Source organism: Pinus tabuliformis, chromosome 6, assembly GCF_031772625.1.
Source record: "Pinus tabuliformis cultivar Carrire ecotype Pingquan chromosome 6, CPIR1, whole genome shotgun sequence".
Taxonomy (NCBI): Eukaryota; Viridiplantae; Streptophyta; class Pinopsida; order Pinales; family Pinaceae; genus Pinus; species Pinus tabuliformis.
Genome location: NC_142292.1, coordinates 941,484,598 through 941,500,789, shown reverse-complemented (window position 1 = coordinate 941,500,789; position 16,192 = coordinate 941,484,598). Strand labels below are relative to the sequence as shown.

General features: G+C 33.7%; 1 pseudogene; it reads left to right on the top strand.

Moving 5' to 3' along the window:
- The first annotated feature begins 4,449 nt into the window (after window positions 1-4,449).
- Window positions 4,450-7,790, top strand: LOC149262018 (uncharacterized; annotated as a pseudogene).
- The last annotated feature ends 8,402 nt before the right edge of the window (window positions 7,791-16,192 follow it).

Sequence of the window (16,192 nt, the reverse complement as noted above, 5' to 3'; positions counted from 1 at the left end):
TACCTACGTCTGCAATCATCACTTGAAATTCTGGTGTAATATATATAAAGAAATTTAGTAGTTCTTCCAATTTGTAATTGATGAAGTTATGATTACTACTTGAATCAATCCAAACTATTTCCTTTTGATTTTTGATATATCCTTGTATCTTCAAGGTTTGTGGAGTACTAATGTTGGCTAATGCATAAAAATATATTGTTTGGGTAGTCTCTTCTAGCTCTAGATCTTGTGAAGTTTCCACTTCTTGATATTCTTGATCTTCACAGTCTATGTTCAATAATTTCTTCTCGTTTCATATATTCACTTTACTATACTTTTTTTCATAGTTGAAACATAGTCGCTTTTCTCTTCTTTATGCTAAGGAGTCAACCTTGTCAGTTTAGGAAAGGGAACATGATTTTATCTATAATTATTAGTGATTAATTTTCTAGTGGCCATAGATTTACTTTCAACTTTCCTTGCCAGACTAAAATAATTCTCTACAGATTTAGGTTCAAATATATGTGCCTTATGTTTGGTGCTTTCCTTTAAATCTACCATAAATGGATGTAAAAAATTATCCTTTGAAATATTATTTACTTTGAGACTCAACTTTTGGAATTGTTGATTGTGCTCTATCTCTAGACCTTTTTGTTAAATATTTACCGATTGACTAAAGAATGCATTTCTCTTAATATCTCCATAATGTGCTATCATTTCCTTTGTAAAAATGGACCAATATATAATATAATCCTTTTATCTTTCAGAAATCCATTGGTACATTACATGCTGTCTTGTTCTAAAAACATGGATGAAATATTTACCTTTTCCAAGGATGCCACTTGGTGTAGATCAAAGTATTTATTCATCAGAAATATCCATGTTACATGATCATTACCATCGATCTCCAGAATGTAGTATTTCCTCAGTGTTGACTTAAATCCTTAATGATGTGGATCTTCAATTGAAAATTCATTCTTATGGTTATACGATTCAAAATGTGTGCTCTCCAATTCTGATAACATACTTCCCATATGAGATTGATTCTCAACAACAAGATTCTACTTATGTTCACGATATCCTAAGATCTCCACATCCCTTTTAGGAAGTCTCTCCAAGAAAATATTTTCCATGGAAATAATGGATTTTGTATTTCTTCCTTATTTTTCATTCATCTTCTTTTCTATTCCTTCCCTATTTTCATTCATATTCCTTTCCATTTCTCCTTTAAGATTTTCTTTAGAACTTGACAAATCCACATTTTTGAACATACCACCTTCCATTTCATTAAACTTTCCTTTCTAATTGAGATAACGTAAATTCTAAGTCTTCACTTTCTTCATAATTCAAGGATGAGCCTTCAATAGATTTATTTTTTGTAGTAGCTTTATTTGGATGTGTGTTGGAAAATAATAATATTAATACTCCTTATTACAACTTTGAGTGACTGAAAAAAAGGATATTCTAATCAATAGTTAGGTCACTTAGTACCTTAATTTGGAGAATATTAGAATGGTTGAAGTTTTATTGATTTATTTTTGACGTTTGAGTCATTCTAGATTTGAAAAATTTTCTTGTAATACTCTAATATGTTGTTTTTGCAATTCCATAGGTGTGAACTGAATTTGATGTGTCAAGTGAAAGTTATGATAACTTTCCCGGAACTTGCTTATTTTTGGCCTCTTCCCGTGAGCAAACTTGTATATTGTGCCACAAGTTCAATTCTTCAAATATAATTCTAAAATTTGTACCTAATTTAATTATGTATGTCTCCTAAAATACCTAAATTTTTCATAATCTAAAAATTCACAAACATGAAGATAACAAAAACACCAATTTGTTTTGTTAAAAAATTATTTTAAAATTGTTTACAAACCCTAACTTACATAGGGTATAACTCTGAACCTATAGTGAACCAAATTCTAAAATTTGAACTAGACATTCCCCGAGACTTCTCCTTAATATGGTCCAAATTTCATTATTTAAAACATCACAGAAAAACATTATTGCAGAAATGGAAAACTTAATTGTTGGAAATTGATGTCAAGAGCATTTAGGAACCTATGCTGCCTTGGTGAATATATCCAAAATTATAGAAAACCAAGATATGAAAATACAACCATATGTTTACCATGATTCTATCTCAACATGGTCCAAGTTTCACAGTCTAAAGCTTCACAAAAATAATAATAATAATAATAATAATAAACAAATAAATAAATAAATAAATAATAAATAAAAATTAAAAAAAAATAAATAAATAAATAAAAATTAAAAAAAAAATTAAAAATAATATATATATAGATATATATATATATATATATATATATATATAGCCAAAATGTCAAATTGACCTGTTTGAGATAAATGTTAGCAACATTAAAGCAACCCTAACTTCCTTGGACCCTATCTCTGAAAATATAGTTGACCAAGGTCTGAAATTTGAACCAAATGTTTCACAAGAAACCTCCAATAAAAAATTTATAGTGAAATGCCACGATGACTAGTTTGAAGTAGTGAAACCCTAAGATCACGAGGTTTGATACCGAATGTTATGTTCCTCGTTCCTTAAAAATTATAAGAAACCAATAATTACAATCCTATTTGAGGGGGAAACCTCCTTTTACAATGAATACCATGTACGAAACACATTTTATGATCCTTAGACTAAGTTTCATTAGTGTATATCTAGGAGACAAAGGGTTCAATTATAATGAAATGGGACCATTAGGGGTTCTAACCCACATAAAAATATAACAATAGAAGTGTAATCATTCAATATATAGGGCTTAATAAGGGGTTTTTTGGTTAACATGTGGCTTATATAGGCCTTAACATGTTGCAATGAATTTTTGTATTGGGAAGATAGTTGCCAACTTACAAAGGTATGTTTATTGGCCTATAATGTAAGAATGTGTAGCTCAATTTATTAGAGGGTGCACACTTTGTTGTATTAGTAGGCCCAATGATTTAGGAGGATCCTAGAAAGGCCTAAAATTCAAATTTCACAAAATATTATGGAAATAGTGCCATGTTGAAGGTATTAACGAGACAATTCCTACGCAACTTGAATCATGTCGATCTGAGTCCATATGTGAAAGTTATGGCAGTTTGACGATTTTCGTCAATGAGAAAAAAATCGAAGTCAAAGGGTGATGTGGCACATCTTAGAGTTGAAATGTGGCACATCATGGAGTTGACATGCTAATGTGGTATGCCATGGTAGATCTACATGTGGTATGACATGTAGCAATGGAAATTTGCCACGTGGAAACTTGGGAAACATGCAATTGTTTAGTTAAAAATTAATTCAAAAGACCATCACTAACAAGGTTCAAACACATGACCCCGAGGTTACGAGGTAAGCATCTAATGAATGGTTTATTGATAGTAGTTGTCTTGAAACAACATAAGTATTTTATTTATTGTATTGTTGTTATTACATATCAAATATGGGGGAGGCCCGCAGGCTTGACGCCGAGACCTTCACCCAACCACCACCACTTGCATCCAATAAATAATCATACATGGCCACATGGCATGGGTGGTTAATATATTAATTACAACAATATGTCACATGGGATAATATTAACAGAATACATGATTAATATGGGTTTAAAATTTTTATATTTAGGCCGATAGGCCTTCTTTTGAATCAGTTCGACTGTCTACACTTCTCATATTTGTTTGACATCTATGCACGTACTTTTAAGCCACATTTCTGCTCTCCACTTCACATATGTGCACACCGGAGTCTTTTACGCCAGAATTTTAGGAAAATGTGTTTGGGATGTGTTTGAATTTTTCGTGGAGTTTATGGCATTGAACATGGAGGACACCAGAATGCTCACAAGAAGGACATATGTGCGTGCCGGGGTCCTATAATCATGTCTTCGAGGTTTCAGATCCAATTCCAGGTTTCACATCACTCTAATTCCACCGCCTACTACGAATATGGATTCTTTTGCTGCCATGGGGGCTCTTCTGAGGTAGTCTCAAAGACTTAAGAGACCCATTGATCTTGTGTAGACACTCCATGAAAGGCAAATGAAGGAAGTCCCTGCACGGTACATCCTTCCATCTGATCTGAGGCCAATTTTTCCTCTTCAAGTCCAGCACTCTCTTCGCATCATCGACCTAGCAGGCCTTGAAGACATCGACCTACGCTTCAAGACTATGAGCCAATTAGCTTAGGTATCCCAAGAACGAGAATTATTTCAAGTTTGTATGGGATCACAATTTTGGCATTTTCTTTTTTCCCTTTCCTCTATCGATCATCCAACCAATTTCGTTATTGTTTAGATTTGTAATTTCATTGGTTTTCAATTATTTTGAAGATAATAAATCATGGCATACCTTTGTCATTGATAGAGACTGTGAAACAAGTTTCACAGGACTTTTTTGATCTTTCCCCTGAAGAGAAATGGGAAAAATGTCCTGTGAGGCCTGGAACTCATATGCTTGAAAGCTATGGCCGGTTCTTTGACATTTCTAATGACAAAGTCCTGGATTGGTTCGATTCCCTTGTTCATTATATTTCTCCACAGTGGGCCAAAGTCATTGAGCAATGGTCCAAAACACCCTCCACATACAGGTACAACTCTATACACATATACGTTGTGTGATAATTGAAACCCTGATATGAGATTACATCCATTATGATACACTACTGTCTTCTGTCAGAGGGTTTAGGGTTGGACCCAAATTATATCAAATCCCTAATCAAAGAACCCCTGCTCCAACTCAAAATCAATTATTACTTTCCTTGCCCTCAACCAAATCTGGTGAATGGCCTCAGACCACATTTAGATGAATATATACTGATTGTTTTGCTCCACGATGGGGTGGAGGGTCTCCAGGTCTAAAAAGATGAGCAATGGTTTACTATGGCCCCTTTTCTTGGAGCTCTTATTTTCAGCGTCGGGGATTTTTTAACATCTAAATCCAAAAAAATTCACAACGCTACCTAAAATGCCAAAGTCAGGGAACTTTCCAGTGGATATATTCAAACGAATTCATTCCTTTAGCGCATTTTCACGTCCTGGTAGGCTTGAATTCCAATAATTTCATGAAATGTGAGTTCATGATTTCACTAAACACAAAGATAAAGCTAATTTCTATAACGGATCGCTTGGAATAATATCACAGAATACAGGTGGATGGATTGATAAATTTCCATTTCCACATCTAGCAGAATTCGAGCCATTAATGTGTGTGCCATGGGAGCTAGTCCCTTTCATCATGTACGTGGCGCAGACACACAGGCTATGAATCAAAACTGCTACGGTCATACTAGCACATGTTGTTTCCATGGTACTGATACCTACTACTATTGCACGCTCCAGTTGGCAGCGCCAATTATTTTTACCGGTTCTGATAAATTAGAGCCACCGCCACCATAATGACAGAGGTGACGAAGCCGTTAGTTTGACTGATCGCACTTCCATTGAGGTTTGGATGTGGCTAGTGAGCTCAAGCTAGGCCTTGGTGTTACTAGTTTTAACCAAGTCTGAAAGTCCTAAGGGGCAGGGTCTATGTTTATTGTTTTAAAAGGTACACCCTAGTCTTACAGTCCTAAAAAGTTAGGTTCTGAAAGGCTGTAAGGTCTTGCCCTACTTTGGAAGGGAAAAGTCTTATCTTAACTCTTACAATGTCCTGAAAGATCGACCTAGATATTGTCTTGATCCTCCAAAAGTTGAGGAATCGATAGCGGTCTATAAAACATTCAGGGTATCAAATTTGGTTAATTTATACCACTTTTTCTAAATAGATTTGTTTCTTCGTTCTTTGTGAGAATTCATTTACTTGGGTAGATGGAACCTTTTGTTTCAATCCACTACCAATTCCAAAGCAATAGGATTTTTCACTGTAAATTCACTACTTTCCATGGGGATTAGAGTTTGTCATTAAGGTTATTTGAACTGTGATCTTGATGTTGTTCCCTTTTTAAACAGACAACTTTGGTTGAGTTCGTTTCTTGCTGAACAAGCCTTTTTTATGTTACAATGTCTGTAAAGGCTAAACTATTAAATTTGGGGTTTTGCCAGTGTAAGAAGGGAATTACATAAAAAGTATGAGAGTTTTCTTATATATCTCAAAAATGAATTCTTTAATTGCCCAAATATGCAAATGAATGCCCTTCCATGTCTTAGAACTATTACTTGGATATGTCACTTTGGTTGATATGGAAACCTTCAATCTCAAAATGAATCATCTCAATTTTATATGTGTATGGACTGTTATATGGACATGGGTGTTCTTTTATTTTAAATTGAATTAATTTATAGTGTTCTTTCATATTTATGCCCATGTCATGTTCCTGCAATGGGAAATTCTTGTTTTTCATTCTTATTTTCTTTCAGTTATTATAAATTGTTATTTTTTCTCGTCTGATACATGTTTCCAATTCTTGCAGAAAAGACACTGTTTGGAGAAAATGAGTGGTGTTTTTTCACTCCTAGGGACAGGAAGTATCCAAATGGTTCTCGCCCCAACAAGGTTGTTGGCTCAATATACTTGAAACCCACAAGTGCAGATAAACCCATCACTACTAAGGGCAGCAACAGGCGCGTTGGTGTTAAGAAGGCTTTGGTTTTCTATGTCAGAAAAGAACCTAAAGGAAACAAGGCTAATTGGATTATGCATGAATACTACCTTGTTGATGTCAATAGATTTTCAAAGAAGAAGGGCAACTTAAGGGTATGCGATTGTTCCTATGGATTTTCTTCAGTGTACATTCCTGTGTGTCAATAGAGATTGTAGGTGTTATTTCATTTAAAACACCTTTAAGGTTGGATGACATTACGGCCTAGTCATGACATGACCCAAACCAGGTAGACTCTAGAGGATGAATGTATCTGGGAAAAATGAATTTGGGAAACAGGGGTTTGGTTTCTATATTATAGAAATCAAGGGTTTTCTAATTTAATCCAAAGGCTTTCAATAAGGAAAACTATAAATATCAAATATTATTTTTGTTCCTCAGTCCAATTTAAAAATGAGGGCTTATGATGGGTTTCAGTGATGTAAATTTAGCTCAAAATCCTTTATTTTCTCTTTTGGGTTATCCATATTTCGGATGATGAAATTGCTTCTTGTTGTAGTTGGATGATTGGGTACTTTGTCGAATATACAACAAGAAGAGCAATGTGGATAAGGTAGCTAAGGAGCAAGAGTGGTCCTTGGAAGAAGCAATGGAACAATTCCACGAAGAAATTAATGAAAAGGTGCCAAGAACACTGCCCACTGGGAATACTATAATGAACTCGAACATTGAGCATTCAGAAAGAACTTCACAAGATTCAATGAAATATGCCTGCTCTCCGAATTGTAGAACGATCTCTAACCATGATTCAAGAACTTCTGCCATTACTTCCATGAGCTACAACTCAAACCCCATTTTTGAGCAGAATTTGAACATTTCAAATGCCAGTAGTGCTCCAATGGACCTTCCAAAACTTGTCCCATTTTTCAACTCTCTGCCTAATCACAAGAAAAATTATGATTCAACATATTTAATTCCTCCTATTCTGCTCACCGATTCAAGTTGTTCCATGTAATTGTTGCATGATCTTAAATCCGATAAAAAAGAAGTGCAAAGAAGCTATAGGTTGGAAGAATTGATGTTGCAGCAACAACAACAGTAGGAGAATGTTGGTTTGAACCAATCAATGTTCACCTTTGGCTTCGATATTCTGAAAAACCCATTCCCATAGTTAGACCAAATACAACCCCCCTCCAACAGTGATCCTTTCCAAGATTACTTAGCTAGCCTCACAACTCCAGGCTACTTATCGATGTCTTCTTATTAGAGGGATTGGAAGTCGAGCCTAAGTTATAGGTCGTCATACAAGAAAAGTAGAAATTAGTAGTTAGCGTGTATAGATGTAGCAGAATTTGTTGAATCGAAGCAAAATTCATTCATTCTTTCTCTGACAGAGAAATTGAGTGTATGTGAAAGCATCCTTTTTTTAAAATGCAATTCATTCCATAAACACTTTTTTTTTTTTAATGCAATTCATGCAATATACTCTCTTGAGCATATTTTACTTGTGTTTTATATTTGAATTCACTAAAATTGTTTCACATCTCATAATTCACTTATATGATTGCATATTTTAGAGCCTAACACCATGGTCTCATGTAGCTTGATTACTATTTTTCCTCAGTGATAGTTGCTGAGTAAAAGGGGCAGCAGGTGGCTCCATGCAAATGGGGTAGGTAGTCTCATGAATACCCTCTCTAAATGTTATTATAGTCATATTGACATGCAACAAAATTATCAATAAGGGATTTCACTTTGGATTTTTTAAGTAAGGTTGCAATTTAGAATATTAACTTGTATACAATTTGGCAGGAATGCTAAAGATTGAGTCAATTTTATTTTGGGAAAAGAAAACAGTAAACAACTGGGCCATTAAGTGGCTGAACACAAATGCTGATTCTGAAAGAAACCAACCACAACAGTCAGCTAAACAGATACAAAGTAAAAACCCACACAACAGTCAGTTAAACAGATACAAAGGGAAATCCCATAAAAAGAAAGAATAAATATGAATTCTGCTCCTAATACCAACTAACTACTAAACTTCTAATACCAACTAACTACTAAACTTCGTAAACTGTTCTTAGAACCAACTAACTACTAAACTTCGTAAACTGTTCTTAGAATAGTTACATTAGTTAAACCTTCGCATAGTGTTTGTAAAATGGTAGAAGAATTATCTAATGGCAGATAGTAAGCAATGGGAAATACAAAGGGAAATCCCATAAAAAAAAAGAGAATAAATATTAATTCTGCTCCTAATACCAACTAACTACTAAACTTCGTAAATTGTTCTTAGAATAGTTACATCGGTTAAACCTTCGCATAGTATTTGTAAAATGGTAGAAGGATTATCTAATGGCAGATAGTAAGCAATGGGAAATACAAGAGTGCCGACCACTGGGTAGTGGCCAATACAAATCTGAGTCAAATGTCAATCATCATGTTTTTTATGCCACATTCTGATGTGTTGATTTTCTTCGCCCCTGAATTGATCGATGAAGCCCATCCTAGCCTGTACAAGGCTATTAAAGCTGGGGAGTATGTAACTGGCTATACGAGCCAAGATTTTCATGGAAAAGGCCCTCTTGATGCTCTTCTTATAGACCAGGCAAAGCAACGCAATGTCTAATCCTTCAATTGCATTTCCATAAGATGCGCATAAGATGTGTATACTATGTTGTAAGTTTTGAATGGAAAGTATAATTATAAAATAGTTTGGGTTGGACATTATCACTCTGTAAATTATACAGAAAAAAAAGGAAAGAAATTTACTAGTTGTATATTCAAGATTATTTCCATCTATATATATATATATGGAAAATTTACATAATAAATTTTTATTATGAACAATATATCAATAAAATGTACTCTTTTAATGTGTATGGTGAAATATTTTTTTAATGACCTAAATTGAAATATTCTATATATACACAATTTAACTTTTACTCGTTGTGTATTCAAAATTATTTCCATATATATATATATATATATATATATATATATATATATATATATATATATATATATATATATATATATATATATATACATGGAAAATTTACAATAAATTTTTATTATGAACAATATATCAATAAAATGTACTCTTTTAATGTGTATGGTGAAATATTTTTTTTATGACCTAAATTGAAATATTCTATATATACACAATTTAAAAATGGTCTTTTCACCTAAATCTAGTCATACAATTTCAAGCATACATCTCCAATAATAACTGAAATAATAAATAGTAACTGAAATAATAAAGTTTTATTGAGATTATTTGCACCTACATGAGGAATATCAGACCATAGAAAAAAAAGGAAAAAAAAAATAACAAATGAAATTTAAGTAGAAGTAGGATGGACAACAACATAATTTTATGGTAACCCGGATTTATGATGGACAACAAATGTACCACCATCTATTAACCTAAGAAGCAAATGCGTGGTGAGGGAATTGGACGGAAGAGATGATATTTTGGAGTGTTGTGTTGAGTAACTCTTACATAGTTAATAAATTGGTGAACAATCGTGGAAGAACAAAACCTGAGTGCAAAAGTTTTTAGGGAAATGAAAGGATTCACAATTATTCAATATGGTCATTAAGGCATAATACTTCAATGGTGGAAGGCAATATTACCAAAAAGGATTCACAATTATTCAATATGGTCATTAAGGCATAATACTTCAATGGTGGAAGGCAAGATTACCAATAATCAGAGGATAATTTGAGGAAAACAAGGATAACAAGTTTCTCTATATATATAGTATTTGTTTATCAGATTTAGGAGGAAAAAGACATTATTTTATTGTTATCCTTACTTTGGATAGAATGTCCTCTCTTGATCTCTGATTCTTCAATCCATAAAAGCAGTTGTATCTCTATTTCAGATGCCTTAGATTTGGGCTTTTGTAAAACTTTATATATATATATATATATATATATATATATATATATATATATATATATATATATATATATATATATATAAACTTTTCAATGATTTTGTTCGCTGGAGGAGCTCTAATGAACACCAACGAGCTTATATATGGCAATTTATAGTGTAAAATAGTAGAACTATTAAGATGGTAGAGAATTATTAATTAAATAAGGACATATGAAGTAGTTAATTCTATATTGTCTGACTATTAATTGCTTTAGAGTTTTTGGTAGCATTTTTTTTTGGGTCAAATCTTCAATTTTGTGGTTTAAACTAAGTTTTTGATTGCATATATGAATTCAATAAGTTGAAAGGGCACTCGATTTTCAAGAGTTCACAACTCAAACTTGTGATTTCAACAAGTCACTGCTTGATTTTGGGCAATTTTGACCCGAAAATGTGTAAAAAAACTCTCCAAAAAGTCTTATAGGTAAACTATGGCCAAAAGAAACTAACCAATCTACAATTTTTTTTCAATTTATTCTTAACTTGTTTTTGGAAATAATGTTTAAAATGGATGTCTAACTATACTATGTTATGGATATTTTGGTTGGAATCCAACAAATGATTTTTGGTTAAATTAGTTATTTTGTTATTTAAAATCTATTTTTAAATACTTCAATGGATTCTGTACTTTGAAAAATTGAGATATTAGAATTGTGTAGAGTTTATAGATTAAGCTTATAATTCTAACAAATTCCTGATGAATTTTAAACAAATTTGACCAGAAAATATGAAAAACAAAAACCTCCAAAAACATATAACAATTAAACTATAACATTTAAAATTATATTATTTTCTTGTTTTAAATATTTTAAATATAAACTTGTGAATTTAAAAAATAAATCAAATTTAATTACTTTTAAATAGCAATTTTAAATCTATTTCATCACCATACTTACCAAAAATAAATAAATTAATATTTAGAAAAACAAATTAAAAAAAGAATGTTTATTACTTCCATTCAAATCCCAACTATCCCAACTCCATTAAAAAGCACTCTTTGATTTATGGCAAAGATCTTCCAAAAGTATTTAATTTGGATTTAAAAAAAAGATCTTCCAAAAGTATTTAATTTGGATTTAAAAAAATGGGTTATGGGTTAGATTTTTTTGGTTGACTATTAAAAATATTTAACTTGGTGTTTTTTGTTTTTGGGTCATGGACTATGTTTTTTGGTTTACTATTAAATAATAACGAAAAATAAAACGTAGGTAAATGATTTCCAAATGATGACCATACCAAAGAATATATATAAATGTGAAAAACCTAAATATAATACAACAATTATTATTTCAAACCAAAGTATAATTTTTCCAATTCAACAATTCTAATTTAACAATGCTATTAGCCTCTCTTTGCACCTTTTGGGGCAATTGCTAGTGTATATATATGTGTGCGTGCGTGGCATGTGGATTAGTGCACATGGACTGATGGTGTTGGCATATAAATGGTTCGATGGGTTAACCAACGTGATTATTATTAAATGCACCAAATTTTATATGCCAGAGGATTGGTTATAACGAAAGAAAAATATTATAACATGTTGAGTTATGGTTCAATGGTATACCACATATGTTATATGGTTATAATGAATATTTTAACGTACGCCGTTTATAACATATTGTTATAACGAATGGGCACAACCTCCATGGGCTTGACTTCGGTGCTATGGACATCCTATGTTATATAAACACACAACATTTTCCATTGAGACACAAGTATTGTGGTTATGATATTTTTGAAGTGTCGAGAGTGCTTAAGCCTTGTTTTTGGTCTATGTATTTTTTAAGTTAGTGGAAATTTTGAAATCTTCATTTTGTAGAAACCAAAGGAGGTTTGGAAGCAAAAATCTCACTTTAGTAGCAAAAAGATCAGTTTTTTTTAGTAGGATTTTTCTTATTGTAATTGAGATTTTTGGGAGAATATTAAAGAGGCCAGTTCCTTGGAGGCAGGACTCAAAGACGTAGTCCACATTCGACAAACTCCATTATCAATTGGTATTGTCCTTATTTTCTTGATCTTCTACATTTCGTTTTTTAATTGTAGCTTCATTTAGAGTATTTCATGTTTGATTTATGATTTATCATTCATAGTTGAATATTTTTACAAGCCAAGTCACTTTAAAAGATCTTAGATCCAGTGCTATCAGAGCAAGATTTGATGGTGGTTTGTGAGTGTGCATGATAACCAAGAGAAAATTTAAGCAAGGTGAAGGAACACTTGTTGAGGGAAATTTATAAATTGGATCGAGAGGCTTTACTCGAAGAAGAGAAATGTCGTCACACGAGGGAGAAGAGAATAATTTTAGTTCTATGAAAGTGTTTCGTGAAGATTTCATGGCAATGAAGCCCATGGTTTATGAAATTTATCAGTAATGGAAGCCTAGTTTAAAGACGGAATCTCGTCGAAGAAAGAAGTTAAAGACAAATGAAATCAAGGTGATTCAAAAATACTCCTCCTCCTCCTCCTCCTTCTCCTTTTTTAAGTCCTCCTCATTCTCCTCCTCCATGTCCTCATGGAAAAGCTAATTCAATGAAGGCGATGTTGAAGTTGGATATTAAATTTGAATTGCCAATAACGATGGTGAGCTTAGTGCTCAAAAGCATGACAATTGGATTTTCCAAATGGAAGTATATTACTATTGATGACGAGGTAAAAATTTAGTTGGCCTCACTTTGATTGAATGTACTGTAGTTATTGTGGTAGACTACACGTCAAGAAGGTGAAACTCTTTCCTCATGGGTTGAATTTATGTCAGCATTGAAAAAGGAATTTTATCCTTTGGAACATGACAAAAGGAAATATTAGAATGGCAAGTTTTGTGACAACGTAGAGGAAAAAGTGTGAAAAATGTAATTGAGGAGTTTAGAAAAAGGCACTGGCATTGAATATTCCACTTTATAGGCAAGTATATTGGTAGTTTGCATGGTTATATCCACAATACTATTTTCTTATTGAAGCCATGTAACTTAGATAAGATTTGTGTACCAGTGACCTATATTGAAGTAGGTAAACAAGCTAGTGGGTTCCATGGAAGTCATTCAGTTGAAAGATGATAAAGGCAAAGGAGAAGCCAAAGAGAAAAACTTATATGAAAAAGAGAAATGAGAAAATTTCTTGTTCCCATTGCAAGAAAGAGGAACACAATGATGATCATTGTTGAAAGCTACATCTAGAGTTGAGGTCTAAGTGGTTATGAGGTAGGAAGGGAAAGCAAAAGTTGGCAACGACATTCCAATAAGATATAGGATTAGACTCTAATGACGAGGCACAAATCAAAACTATGGGTTTGAAAGGTATATCGTCTTCACATGTTGGTTTTGGTTCTTCTATTTCATCTTTTATTTTGGTAAGAAAGAGAAATTAACTCTTTCACATTAGGGTGGTAACCAACCATATAAAAGTAGATATTTTGTTTGACACTAGATCTCAAGCCAATCTTATATTTGAGACAATTGTTAAGAAGCTAAATTTCGAAACAACACCACATCCTAAACCTTATCCGATAGGATGGGTATGTACCAACACTAAGCCGCAGGTGACTGAGAAGTGTAAGATTAGGTTTTCTATTACATCTAGATTTATGAATAAAGTTGGACTATATGTGATTCCATTGGATATTTGTGGAATTGTTCTTGGAAGTCCTTACATGTTCGATAAGAAGTTTATCTGCTATAGGAAGAAAAATAGATATGACATTTTCAAGGACGACATATAATATATCATCTGAGATCATCAAATGAAGGATTATTCTTCACTAGTAACCACAGGGAAGTTGAAGAGGCTCATCAATGTGAGCAAGAACTTTTCACTCATGTCTACAAAGGTGGACAAAGCAGGTGTTTTGGAGCATGGGAATTTGTTGTGGTAACCTGTCAAGATGATCAAACATGTTGGTAGTTCATTTTTATTAAAACCTTTGTATTTTTTAATGTTTCTAATATGTTGTACATGGATAGTGGCTAAAGTAGCACATGCAGAAGGATGTGGGAAAGTGTAAATGGCTAACAATATGGTTTCAATTGTCATAATCATTGTGCAATTTTTTGTGACATGAGCTGGATAAACAAATAGGTTGGATGGATACTGGACAAGTGGGGAGGAAAATCCCACACTTAGAATCTGATTAAGAACCTTTTTGAGGTCCAAAATCCTCTCAATGGGGAGGATTGATTTGGGAGGATCCTAGAAAGGCCTAAAATTCAAATTTCCCAAAAGTTGATGAAAATAGCGCCATGTCGAAGAGCTTGGTGAGACGATTCCAACACAACTTAAATCACATCAATTTGAGTGTGTATGTGAAAGTTATGATAGTTTGAAGATTTTAACCAACGAGCAAAAAGTCAAAGTCAAAGGGTGATGTGGCACGTCCTAGAGTTGACACGAGGCACAATGTGGAGATAACACATGGCAGTGAGTTGACATGCTGGCATGGCATGACATGTCAGATCAACATGTGGCATGATATGGACCAATGGAAGGTTTCCACATGGCCCTATTAGAGGACGCCAAATCACCCTATCAGAGGGAAACGTGCAATTGTTCAGTTAAAATCTAGTTCAATGGCTAATAACTAACATGGTTTAAACACGTGACTATTGACCTAGGTTGTCATTGATGTCAATATGGCAATATTCTAGATACTAGATGATTCATGAAGGGGAAGCAGAGTAGATCCATGAAGAGACAGGAGCAAGGCCATTAGGATAGCCAAGCCATAAGCAAGAGTCTGTTAACGTAGGAGTTAACAAAGGAGGCATATCAAAGCTATTGGAGGAGCAAACATAGGATCAAACAGATCTATCGGAGGAGAAAAATAGAGCATATCAGAGGAGCAAACAAAGCTATCGGAGGAGAAAAGTAGAGCTATCAGAGCTACAGGAGGAGCAATATATATATGTCATACATATATGCCTAAGAAGAACCTATTGGAGGAGAAAAATAGAGCTATCAGAGCTCAGGAGGAGCCATATCGGGAGCAAGGTATGCCAAAGAATACACTATCGGGAGCAATATATGCCACAAAAGAGTTAAAGGAGGTGGAAGAGTTAAAAGAGGTAGAAAACACACACACACACACATATATATATATGAAATATCACTATTGGAGGCAGAAAAGAGTGTATATTTCGGAATACACTATCGGAGGCATAAAAACATATATACATATGCAATATCACTATTAGAGGAAGAAAAGTGTGCATATTTCGGAATACACTATCGGAGGTGGCAAATACATATATATTGGTGGATTGGCATCGACAATGCCACGAGGCAAGAGAAATACCCCTAGGGCCATGCGACATGCGATTTCGATGATCAACGATCGCAATATCGCATCGCCGCGATGCAAAGGAGCGGGGCCAATAACACATGCTACTGCTGATTGTGATTACACAGGCAGACCTGATGGGTTTTATAAGCCCGACTTTATAAATTTTAAGCTCCGCACATAAAGGGTTTTTCTGTGTATTGGCAGGTTTCGGTGTAAAAACCGAAATACAAAGGAAAAGCCCCGAAGCGATAAAGACCGGACCCAAAAGGATTTTTAGAAGTGGCCCTATAGTACTTAAGTTCCGTAAGCAGGATTTCGGGTAGGCCTTAGGCGATAAATGGTATTGGGTTGGCTCCACTCAATCCCATACAATGGGCGATGCATGGCTGGCGAAGGAAAGAGAGAAACCGCTTTCTTCAGGCAGGTAACCTTTGTACTTCTGGGCCAC